The 12617-nt window shown below is 44.0% G+C and overlaps 1 protein-coding gene across 4 annotated transcripts in view; it reads right to left on the bottom strand.

Moving 5' to 3' along the window:
• GSAP (gamma-secretase activating protein) overlaps positions 1–12617 on the bottom strand; it is a 105132-nt gene that overhangs the window by 20946 nt on the left and 71569 nt on the right. The gene's annotated exons all lie outside the window — the stretch shown is intronic.

The following is a 12617-nucleotide window of genomic DNA, read 5'->3' on the forward strand; positions in this document are numbered from 1 at the left end:
AAAAATCCCTTCCCTCATAACCTTTTGGGGAGGTAGGCACATTTTTCGTAGTTTTGTTTTATTTTAAATTAACAAATAATTGTATACATTTATGGGTTGCAATGTGGTGTTTCAATACATGCATACATTGTGGAATTATCAAATCAGGCTAATTAGCATAGCCATCTGTCTGCTAAGAAGAAACAGATCAAACAGAGCTCGCCACATGTCCGTGGACAGGCTTTTGAGGGGCTCCAGCACCCACTGCCTGAATGTCAAACAGAGCATGTGTTTGTATGAGCACTCTTCTGGGGAGACAGTCTATAGCTTGCACCAGATTTTCAAAGAAATCCATGGCCTAAAATAGACTAGAGTTAGAAGGAAAAGGATCTGAATTTAAAATAAAACAAAAATTAAAACTTACATTTAAGTAAGAAATACTGTTAGCCAAACATCACAAAAATATTTTCCCATGAACTTACATAGTTTTCAGGGAGGTCATTACCTAATATAGATATTAGAATATCTATAATATCTTACAGATATTAAGATGATACAGAAAAAAAACTATGTCACTATTTGGTATCCACTACAGAAGTGATATAATTTTTCTCAGTTAAGAAATGCGGCCTGGTGCGATGGGTCATGCCTGTAATCCCAGCACTTTGGGAGGCAGAGGCAGGCAGATTACAAGGTCAAGAGATCAAGACCACCCTGGCCAACATGATGAAAACCCGTCTGTACTAAAAATACAAAAATTAGCTGGGCGTGCTCGCATGCACCTGTAGTCCCAGCTACTCGGGAGGCTGAGGCAGGAGAATCACTTGAACCCGGGAGGCAGAGGTTGCAGTGAGCCAAGATGGCACCACTGCACTCCAGCCTGGCGACAGAGTGAGACTCTGTCTCCAAAAAAAGAAATGCACAGAGATCATTGTAAGTTGGAAAGTCTATTTGGAAACCTGGAAAACAGACACAGAACAGGGGAGGGAAATGGACTTGAGTCAGTGAAGGACAAGGAAAGGATGTTCCAGGTGGGACTCTTAGGGTGTGAGCAAAGACAGAGACTATAACATGGATTCAGGGCTCAGATCTCAGCCACAGCATTAGAGCCAACAGCACTTCATTCTCTATAGTGAAGACAATAGCCTCCATCATGGGCAACTCCCAGCCTCAGCTGCCCATTGGAACTGGGTCTCATCCCCAATTTGATTTATTTGGCCTGGGGTGTGCCTGAGCCTTATGAGTTTTACAAGTTCCCCCAAGTGATCCTAACATTCAGCCACGACTGAGAACAGTGAGCATGTTCAAGTAATCCTGGGCACCCCACCCTCAAACACTTAATTCAATCTATACACCTCTGGCTTAAAGGCTATATAAATCACCAGCTATCTAAAGACTTCTGATTGTGTGGTTTTAAAATAGGAGATATAGTTGAAGAGGTAGTTAGGGCCAAATCTTTGAGGGATTCTAAATGCCAAGGTGACGCCAGCATGCTCATTATCCCAGAGAATAAAAGGATCTCCCACATAACATTTTAGATGCTGTAACCCAGAATGGAGGGGAGGGGAAGGGAGAGTTGAATCTGCACAATCCAATCCTAAGAGCCAAGACACACCATCGCACCACTATGCTCTAGGCTGAGCCTGGTCAAGAAACAACAGATGCTGGTGAGGCTGTGGAGAAATAGAAATGCTTTTACACTGTTGGTGGGAATGTAAACTAGTTCAACCATTGTGGAGGACAGTATGGCAATTTCTCAAAGACCTAGAACCAGAAGTATTATACCATTTGACCCAGCAATCCCATTGCTGGGTATATACCCAAAGGTATACAAATCCTTCTATTATAAAGCTACATGCACATGTATGTTCACTGCAGCACTATTCACAATAGTGAAGAAATGGAATCAATCCAAATGCCCATTAATGATAGACTGGATAAAGAAAATGTGGTACATATACACCATGGAATACTATGCAGCCACAAAAAGGAACAAGATCATGTCCTTTGCAGGGACACAGATGGAGCTGGAAGCCATTATCCTCAGCAAACTAACACAGGGAGAGAAAACCGAATGCCACTTGTTCTCACTTATAAGTGGGAGCTGAACAATGAGAACACATGGACACAGGGAGGGGAACAACACACACTGGGGCCTGTTGGGGGGTTGGGGGAAGGAAAGCATCAGAGTAAATAGCTAATGCATGCTGGGCTTAATACCTAGGTGATGGGTTGAGAGGTGCAGCAAACCACCATGGCATACATTTACCTATGTAACAAACCTGCATGTCCTGAACATGTATCCTGGAACTTAAAATTAAAAAAAAAAAAAAAAAAGGATGAACCTGGGAGCACAGGAAATCACTGTCAATCAGCTAGCACTTATCCAACAAAGCAAATACTGTACTCATCAGGAACAACAGCACCACAAAATGAAAGCCACAACTGCCCCAGAAGCCCATCACCAACTACTTGAAAAGAGCTAATAAAGCTTTAAAAATAAAACACAAAAATGCTGTATAAGAAACATACCCATGCCGGGTGCAGTGGCTCACACCTGCAATTCCAGCACTTTGGGAGTCCAAGATGGGTGGATTACTTGAGCTCAGGAGTTCGAGACCTGGGCAACATGGTGAAAACCTGGTTCTACTAAAAATGCAAAAAATTAGCTGGGCATGGTGGCGTGCACTTGTAGTCCCAGCTACTTGGAAGGCTGAGATGGGAGGATCACTTGAACCTGGGGAGGCAGAGGTTGCAGTGAGCCAAGATCATGCCGCTGCATTCCAGCCTGGATGACAGAATGAGACTGTCTTAAAAAAAAGCAAAGCAAAGACAAATACCCCTGAATTAGAGACAATGTTATAAGCAATCAGATCCTCAAGGAATGACCTAGAAGCATTTTCCTATATAAAGGGGAGTTTTTTCTCTCAGGATGACCTGAAATAATTGCCAAACACAGCCCATCACAACTATTCACTAAACCAAAGAACCAGTGGGTTACATTAAGGAATTGTTTCCCATTTATTATTTGGATTGCCAATTAATCCAAAAACAAACAAACAAAAAAACTCTGTGGTACTGGTTCATCTGCAAATTACTGCCAGAAAAAAAAAAAAAAAAAAAAATCTGTCTTTCATTTCCAAAAGGCCCTCTGGCTTTGGTCCTACTTCTGCTGATTAACCAGCATCTTCTTACAGAAGAGGCGGCCAGCTCAAAGAGAACCATTTCCTCTGTGTGCCAGGACTCAACTAGCACAGCTAAAGCATCATCCAATTTGGCTCTTCAGTGGATCCCATCTCAGTATCAGCTTTTACTTACAGCCCAGAGAAACACAGTGACCCACTACCTCTAAGCACTGACAGAATAAATAGAAAATGTTTGTGTATACATAAAGCTAGGAAGGCACTAAACTAAGATGCTCTAAACAGGAACACTCATTCACAGGGCAAGTGATCAGAACTCCTAAGGCTGCCCACTTAGGGAAACGCATGCTGCAATTTCAAGGTCTCCTGAATATAAATGGACTTGCTCCTTATCTCGCAAAAATTTCCACTTACTTGCCCTTCTGGGTAGTTTCTATTATTTTCAATGGGTTGAATTTTTTTCTAAAAATGAAATCACTAAATATGGCTCTAAACTATTCCATCTCACAATCAGTTTATGCCTTGAGAAAGTCAATGCTAAGCTCTTTCCCTCCTCTCAGTCTTGAGAATTAAAAACACTTGTCCCCAACCAAAACTATGAATAAGACCAGCACAGTGTAGTAGCTGGTAGAAGAGGAACAAAAACAAGAATCCTCCATCCTGGGTCTGTTCCTCAATTTCATCATCTAGGAAGTAGCCTGAAGACACCCCCATTGGTACAGAAACAACAGGAATGAAATCACTAGCCTCAAGCTCTTCTTTTTGTTTTTGTTTTTTGAGACACAGTCTCCCTCTGTCGCCCAGGCTGGAGTGTAATGGCGCAATCTTGGCTCACTGTAACCTCCACCTCCCAGGTTCAAGCAATTCTCCTGCCTCAGCCTCCCGGGTAGCTGGGACTACAGGCGCCCGCCACCATGCCCAGCTAATTTTTGCATTTGTAGTAGAGACGGGTTTCACCGTGTTGGCCAAGCTGGTCTCAAACTGCTGACCTCAGGTGATCCACCCACCTAGGCCTCCCAAAATGATGGGATTATAGGCATGAGCCACCGTGCCCAGCCAGTATCATCTTATTTTTTTAATCTATGCTAATCTACCTCTAATTAGTATTTTTTTGTTGCATCATAAAAGTAAGGTCTATGGTATCCACTGGCCTCACTATAATTAACTGTTCCAGAAAATATGTGCAAACTGAACTTTGGGAAATCAATATTTCCCACATAACCAACTAACACTGCTATTGATGCTACATCTTTGTCAAAGCAACAATTTTTAAAAATTGCAAACTATTACATTGTAATTATACCAATACTTCAGACAGCTAAAAATCTTTTTAAGTGATCATGGTTGTCTGTATTGTGGGGGTCAAGTCTTTCGTGCCTTTATGTCTTTTATGCTTCACTAAGCAATTAATTACACTCATGCTCTGCCCAATTAAAACTTCGTGTTTTGTTTGTGAGGTGGAGTCTTGCTCTGTCACCCAGGCTGGAGTGCAGTGGCGTGATCTTGGCTCACTGCAACCTCCACCTCCCAGGTTCAAGGAATTCTCTTGCCTCAGCCTCCCAAGTACTGGGGGTTACAGGTGTGCATCACCACACTCTGCTAATTTTTGTATTTTCTATAGAGACAGGGTTTCACCATGTTGGCCAGGTTAGTCTCGAACTCCTGGCCTCAAGTGATCCACCCACCTCAGCCTCCCAAAGTGCTGGGATTACAGGTGTGAGCCAGCGCACCCAGCCTAAAACAGTTTAACACCAGTGAAAAAGCAGATAAGTTTCTTAATGGAGAGCAGCCCAGGTATAAACTACTCTTCTCCCAGTTGCTCAGGGGCATCAGATGACTGATAGACATTGGCAGTAACACCCTCACATCTGAGTGGCCATAAGTAGAAACGAGCAGTAAGTTTTTTGTCCTTCCCAGTCTCCAAGTCAGGTAATCAACAATCTCTAACAAGTGATTAAACACACTTCAGACGTCCAACTTAAAGACTGTGGTAAAAATATCCCATTTCTCCATTTGTATCATGCTCATCTTTATACTTATATTTATTTTCCAGTTTTAAAAATCCATACATGCTTCCTGTGGTTGAATAGTTTTAATGGTTTTTCTTCTCATAAAATGAAGGGCAGGCCAAGTGTGGTGGCTCATGTGTGTAATCCCAGCACTTTGTGAGGCTGAGGTGGGATAATCCCTCAAGGCCAGGAATTTGAGATCAGCCCCAGCAACATACCAAGACCCTGTCTCCACAGGAAAAAAAAAAAAAAAAATTAGCCAGGTTTGGTGGCATGTGCCTGTGGTCCCAACTACTTGGGAGTCTGATGTGGGAGGATTGCTTACGCCCAGGAAGTCAAGGCTGCAGTCAGCCACTACGGCAACACTGCACTCCAGCCTGGGTGACAGAGGGAGACCCTAAATCAATCTATCAATCAATCGATCAAAATTTTTAAAAAATAAAAATAAAATCAAGGGCAATTTTTAGCCTTTTATGAAAGTTGCCGTTTCCCTAGAGCAATCCATAGTTTACAAAGGGATAAAATCATTCTTAGGAAGGACACTGTTAATGACATTCCTTTTAAGGCAAGCACCTTGTTTCAATATATTTCCTGTTTAGTGTTTTTAAAATGACTTTGAGAGCTATTTATAAGATGAGGAAGTCCTTTGTCTCTGTAAGGAAGATTTTCTGATTTAACTGGTTTATCCTGCCCAAGATGTTCATATAGGTCTTAGTCTGTTACAGCAGCTACACCAAAATACCATAAACCAGATGGCTTATCAGCAAATTTATTTCTCACAGTTCTTCAGACTGGAGTGCCCAAAATCAGGGTGTGGTCAGATGTGGTGTCTGATATCAGGGCCCACTTCCTAGACAGCCATGTGTTCACTGTAACCTCATGTGGCGGGAGGGCAAGTTGGCTCTGTAGGGTCTCTTCTATGAGGGTACTAATTGCAATCACCAGGGCTCTGCCCTCATGAACTAATCACCTCCCAAAGGCACCACCACCTAAAACCATCACCTTGGGGGTCAGGACTTCCATATATGAATTCTGAAGAGATGTAAACATTCAGACCATAGCAATATCACAATTCATTAAACATTTGTACAGTGTTCCACTTTATACTAAAAGGAAGTGCTTCAGAATGCAGAGACAACAGGAGGAACATACCTATCTAGTTCCCACACATACACCCCTACCCCTTTCCTCCCTTGACTCCTTATCAGGGCACTCATCTACTAAGGCAAAAAGAAATAAGTGTGGTCAGAGTAAATAGGATGGGTCCCTTGAGACTCAAAGAAAGAATGTGGAAGCAAGCACACACTCTTAGGTAATTTGTGATTCAGGTCATGAGTGTCCAGAGCCACCTCCTATTGGGTAAGTATGGCAAGAACAGTCACATAACTGGGACTAGGGAGAGAGGAGCTGAGGGTGGGACATGCTCGTGCAACCAGCTTCATCCCTCTATAATTAAGTTGGGACTTGGGATAGAAGAAGTAGGTTAAAGGTGAAGGTAGCAGCTTGGAGTGAGTGAGTGGTATTATGCAAGCAGACATGAGGAAACAAATGAGAAACAGCAGGACCAGGTGTCTTGGGAATGAGAATCTCCTGATTAGAGTCTCGCATGCTGAGCATTTGGGGTGTGTGGAGCTGGTCAAACCAAACCCAGTACTATCTTCTCCTGAGTCCAAGGCTAGTCTCAGCAATATACCTCTGCCTTCCTTGATGGATCACGGCTATGTGCAGAGGGTCATAGAGAGATCTACAGTGCCTCATATCCTTGGTATTAATAACTACTAGCACATGAGTACAGGTGGAGCCAAAAGATCTCCCAAGCATGTGTGGAAATGGTGAATGGGAAACAACTGTCTGCAGAGCCAAATATGACAGCTCTGGGTAGAGGAGAAAAACATGAGGAGAAAGAGGGAATGTAAAAGGAGGACAGAAACACATGGAAGACATAAAATACCCCATTTTACACACACCCACACATGGAAAACAAACAAGCCAGTGCAAAAAAGAAGTAACTTTGTTTCTAAGCAAAGCTAAACCATATTCTTAGAAAACCTAATAGGTAAAACTTAATAGGACCTTTCCACCACTTTTACACTTAACTTTTTAAATGAAAATACACAACGTTGATAAGGTTGTAGTAAAACTGGTAAACTCATAAATCCCTTGTTAATGTAAATTAGCCCTTGTCAGGCCTCTGAGCCCAAGCTAAGCCATCATATCCCCTGTGACCTACAGTATACATCCAGATGGCCTAAAGGAAGTGAAGAATCACAAAATAAGTGAAAATGGCCAGTTCCTACCTGAACTGATGACATTCTACCATTGTGATTTGTTCCTACCCCACCTTAACTGAGTGATTAACCTTGTGAAATTCCTTCTCCTGGCTCAGAAGCTCCCCCACTGACCACCTTGTGACCCCTGCCCCTGCCTGAAAGAGAACCCCCTTTGACTGTAATTTTCCACTACCCACCCAAATCCTACAAAATGGCCCCACCCCTATCTCCCTTCGCAGACTCTCTTCGGACTCAGCCCTCCTTCACTCAGGTGATTAAAAAGCTTTATTGCTCACACAAAGCCTGTTTGGTGGTCTCTTCACACAGACGCACGTGACATTTGGTGCCAAAGACCTGGAACAGGAGGACTCCTTCGGGAGACTGGTCCCCTGTCCTCGCCCGCACTTCCATGAGGAGATCCACCTATGACCTCAGGTCCTCAGACCAACCAGCCCAAGGAACATCTCACGACTTTCAAATCGGGTGGGCGGTCTTTTCACTCTCTTCTCCAGCCTCTCTTGCTACCCTTCAATCTCCCTGTCCTTCCAATTCCAGTTCTTTTTCTCTGTAGTAGAGACAGAGGAGACACATATTATCTGTGGACCCAAAACTCCAGTGTCAGTCACAGACTCTGGAAGACAGTCTTCCCTTGGTGTTTTAATCACTGCAGGGAGGCCTGCCTGATTATTCACTCACACTCCATTGGTGTCTGATCACCATGGGGACACCTGCCCACATTCACCCAGGCTTGGTGGCGTGTGCCTGTGGTCCTGGGGTCATTCACCCACATTCCCTTGGTGGCAAGTCAATTACAGGGACACCTGCTTTGGCTGCTCGCCCACATTGCAGCCCAGGGCTGCTCACTACACCCCACTTCTCTCTGTGTCTCTACCCTTTTATCTGTGTTTGCCTCCTTCACTATAGGCAACCTTCCACCCTCCATTCCCCCTTCTTCTTCCTCAGCCTGTGTTCTCAAAGACTTAAAACCTCTTCAACTCTCACCTGACCTAAAACCTAAGCACCTTATTTTCTTCTGCAACACTGCTTGGCCCCAATACAAACTCAATAATGGTTCTAAATAGCCAGAACACAGCACTTTCGAATTCTCCATTTTACAAGATCTGGATGATTTTTGTCAAAAAATGGGCAAATGGGTCTGAGGTACCTGACGTCCAGGCATTCTTTTACACATTGGTCCCTCCATAGTCTCTGCTCCCATGTGACTCATTCCAAATCTGTCTTCTTTCTCTCCTGTCTGTTCCTTCAGTCTCCACCCCAAGCTCTGAGTCCTCTGAATCCTCCTTTTCTACAGACCCATCTGACCTCTCCCCTCCTCCCCAGGCTGCTCCTCACGAGGCTGAGCCAGGTCCCAATTCTACTTCAGCCTCCGCTCCCCCACCCTATAATCCTTTTACCACCTCCCCTCCTCACACCTGGTCCAGCTTACGGTTTCATTCCATGACTAGCCCTCCCTTACCTGCCCAACAATTTCCTCTTAAAGAGGTGGCTGGAGCTAAAGGCATAGTCAAGGTTAATAGTCCTTTTTATTTATCCAACCTCTCCCAAATCAGTTAGCATTTAGACTCTTTTTCATCAAATGTAAAAACTCAACCCAGTTCATGGCCCATTTGGCAACAACCCTTAGACGCTTTACCGCCCTAGACCCAGAAGGGCCAGAAGGCTGTCTTATTTTCAATATGCATTTTATTACCCAATCTGCTCCTGACATTACATAAAGCTCCAAAAATTAGATTCCGGCCCTCAAACCCCACAGCAAGACTTAATTAACCTCACCTTCAAGGTGTACAATAATAGAGTAGAGGCAGCCAAGTAGCAACATATTTCTGAGTTGCAATTCCTTGCCTCCACTGAGAGAGAAACCCCAGCCACATCTCCAGCACACAAGAACTTCAAAATGCCTAAGCCGCAGCAGTCAAGCATTACTTCAGGACCTCCTCCCCCAGGATCTTACTTCAGTGCCGGAAATCTGGCCACTGGGCCAAGGAATGCCCACAGCCCAGGATTCCTCCTAAGCCGTGTCCCATCTGTGCGGGACCCCACTGGAAATCAGACTGTCCAACTCGCCTGGCAGCCACTCCTGGAGCCCCTGGAACTCTGGCCCAAGGCTGACTCCTTCCCAGATCTTCTCAGCTTAGCAGCTGAAGACTGATGCTGCCCAATCACCTCAGAAGCTTCCTGGACCATCACAGATGCTTTTGGTAACTCTTACAGTGTAAGGTAAGCCTATCCCCTTCTTAATCAATACAGAGGCTACCCACTCCACATTACCTTCTTTTCAAGGGCATATTTCCCTTGCCTCCATAACTGTAGTGGGTATTGACGGCCAGGCTTCAAAACCCCTTAAAACTCCCCTACTCTGGTGTCAACTTGGACAATATTCTTGTATACACTCCTTTTTAGTTATCCCCACCTGCCCAGTTCCCTGATTAGGTCAAGACATTTTAACTAAATTATCTGCTTCCCTGACTATTCCTAGGCTACAGTCACACCTCATTGCCGCCTTTTCCCCAGTTCAAAGCCTCCTTCACATTCTCTCCTTATATCTCCCCACCTTAATCCACAAGTATAGGACACCTCTACTCCCTCCTTGGTGACGGATCATGCACCCCTTACCATTCTATTAAAACCTAATCACCCTTACCCCGCTCAATGCCAATATCCCATTCCACAGCACACTTTAAAAGGATTAAAGCCTGTTATCACTCGCCTGTTACAGCATGGCCTTTTAAAGCCTATAAACTCTCCTTACAATTCCCCCATTTTGCCTGTCCCAAAAACAGACAAGCCTTATAGGTTAGTTCAGGATCTGCGCCTATCAACCAAATTGTTTTGCCTATCCACCCCATGGTGCCAAACCCATATACTCTCCTATCCTCAATACCTCTCTCCACAACCCATTATTCTATTCTAAATAAACCTAGTTGACCCCATAGATTCTAAATCCTTTCCCCACTTCCCTTTCCATTCCTTAAAAAACAGCTCCCACACTAGCTCTCCCTAACTCATCACTCCCTTTTCATTACACACAGCTGAAGTGCAGGGCTGTGTGGTAAGAGTTCTTACACAAGAGCCAGGACAGCACCCTGTAACCTTTCTGTCCAAACGATTTGATCTTACTATTTTAGCCTAGCCTTTATGTCTGCATGCGGCAGCTGCTGCTGCTTTAATACTTTTAGAGGCCCTCAAAATCACAAACTATGCCCAACTCACTCTCTACAGTTCTCATAACTTCCAAAATCTATATTCTTCCTCACACCTGACACATATACTTTCTGCCCCCTTCCACTACCTCTCAGCAAGCCAAACTCATTGCCTTAACTCCAGCCCTCACTCTTGCAAAAGGATTACGTGTCAATATTTATACTGACTCTAAATATGCCTTCCATATCCTGCACCACCATGCTGTTATATGGGCAAAAAGAGGTTTCCTCACTACGCAAGGGTCCTCCATCATTAATGTCTCTCTAATAAAAACTCTTCTCAACGCCACTTTACTTCCAAAGGAAGCTGGAGTCATTCCCTGCAAAGGCCATCAAAATGTGTCAGATCCCATCACTCAAGGCAATGCTTATGCCGATAAGGTAGCTAAAGCAGCAGCTAGTGTTCCAACTTCTGTCCCTCACTGCCAGTTTTTCTCCTTCTCATTGGTCACTTCCACCTACTTCCCCACTGAAACTTCCACCTATCAATCTCTTCCCACACAAGGCAAATGGTTCTTAGACCAAGGAAAACATCTCCTTCCAGCCTCACAGGCCCATTCTATTCTGTCATCATTTCATAACCTCTTCCATGTAGGTTACAAGCCACTAGCCCATCTCTTAGAACCTCTCATTTCCTTTCCATCATGGAAATCTATCCTCAAGGAAATCACTTCTCAGTGTTCCATCTCCTATTCTACTACTCCTCAGGGATTGTTCAGGCCCCCTCCCTTCCCTACACATCAAACTTCGGGATTTGCCCCTGCCCAGGACTGGCAAATCAATTTTACTCACATGCCCCAAGTCAGGAAACTTAAATACCTCTTGGTCTGAGTAGACACATTCACTGGATGGGTAGAGGCCTTTCCCACAGGGTCTAAGAAGGCCAACACAGTCATTTCTTCCCTTCTGTCAGGCATAATTCCTCAGTTTGGCCTTCCCACCTCTATACAGTCCAATAATGGACAGGCCTTTACTAGTCAAATCACCCAAGCAGTTTCTCAGGCTCTTGGTATTCAGTGGAACCTTCAGACCCCTTACCATTCTCAATCTTCAGGAAAGGTAAAATGGACCAATGGTCTTATAAAAACACACCTTACCAAGTTCAGCCACCAACTTAAAAAGGACTGAACAATACTTTTACCACTTGCCCTTCTCAGAATTCAGGCCTGTCCTCAGGATGCTATGGGGTACAGCCCATTTGAACTCCTGTATGGATGCTGTTTTATTAGGGCCCAGTCTCATTCCAGACACCAGCCCAACTTGGACTGCACCCCAAAAACTTGTCATCCCTACTATGTTCTGTCTAGTCATACTCCTATTCACTGTTCTCTACTACTCATAAATGTCCTGCTTTTGTTTACACTGCCGGTTTACACTGTTTCTCCAAGCCATCACAGCTGATATCTCCTCATGCTATCCCCAAACCACCACTCTTAACTCCCTGTTAGAGTGGATAGATGATCTTTGCTGACAGGGTACACTCCAATACTTCTACTCTGATGAAGTCCTATTCTTTACCTTTATATTCATTCTTATTCTTGTTCCTGTTCTTATGCCGCCCTCTTCCTCCCCCCAGCCATGTCCACCACACTGCTAATCTCACTCACTCTCTCCTAGCCATTTCTAATCCTTCTTTAACAAATAATTGCTGGCTTTGCATTTCTCTTTCCTCCAAAATCTCTGAGGCCTCAATTTACTCACTGCCAAAGAAATAAAATAAAATAAAAGGACTCTCTCTATTTTTAAATGAAAAGTGTTGTTTTTACCTAAATCAATCTGGCCTGGTATATGACAACATAAAAAAACTCAAGGATAGAGCCTAAACTCTATTTCAGCAAGTAATTACGCTGAACCCCCTTGGGTCCTCTCTAATTGGATGTCCTCCCAATTTAGTCCTTTAGTATCTGTTTTTCTCATTCTCTTATTTGGACCTTGTGTTTAGTGTCTCAATTCATCCAAAACCATATCCGGGCCATCACCAATCATTCTATATAA

This window comes from Rhinopithecus roxellana, chromosome 6, assembly GCF_007565055.1.
Source record: "Rhinopithecus roxellana isolate Shanxi Qingling chromosome 6, ASM756505v1, whole genome shotgun sequence".
NCBI lineage: Eukaryota > Metazoa > Chordata > Mammalia > Primates > Cercopithecidae > Rhinopithecus > Rhinopithecus roxellana.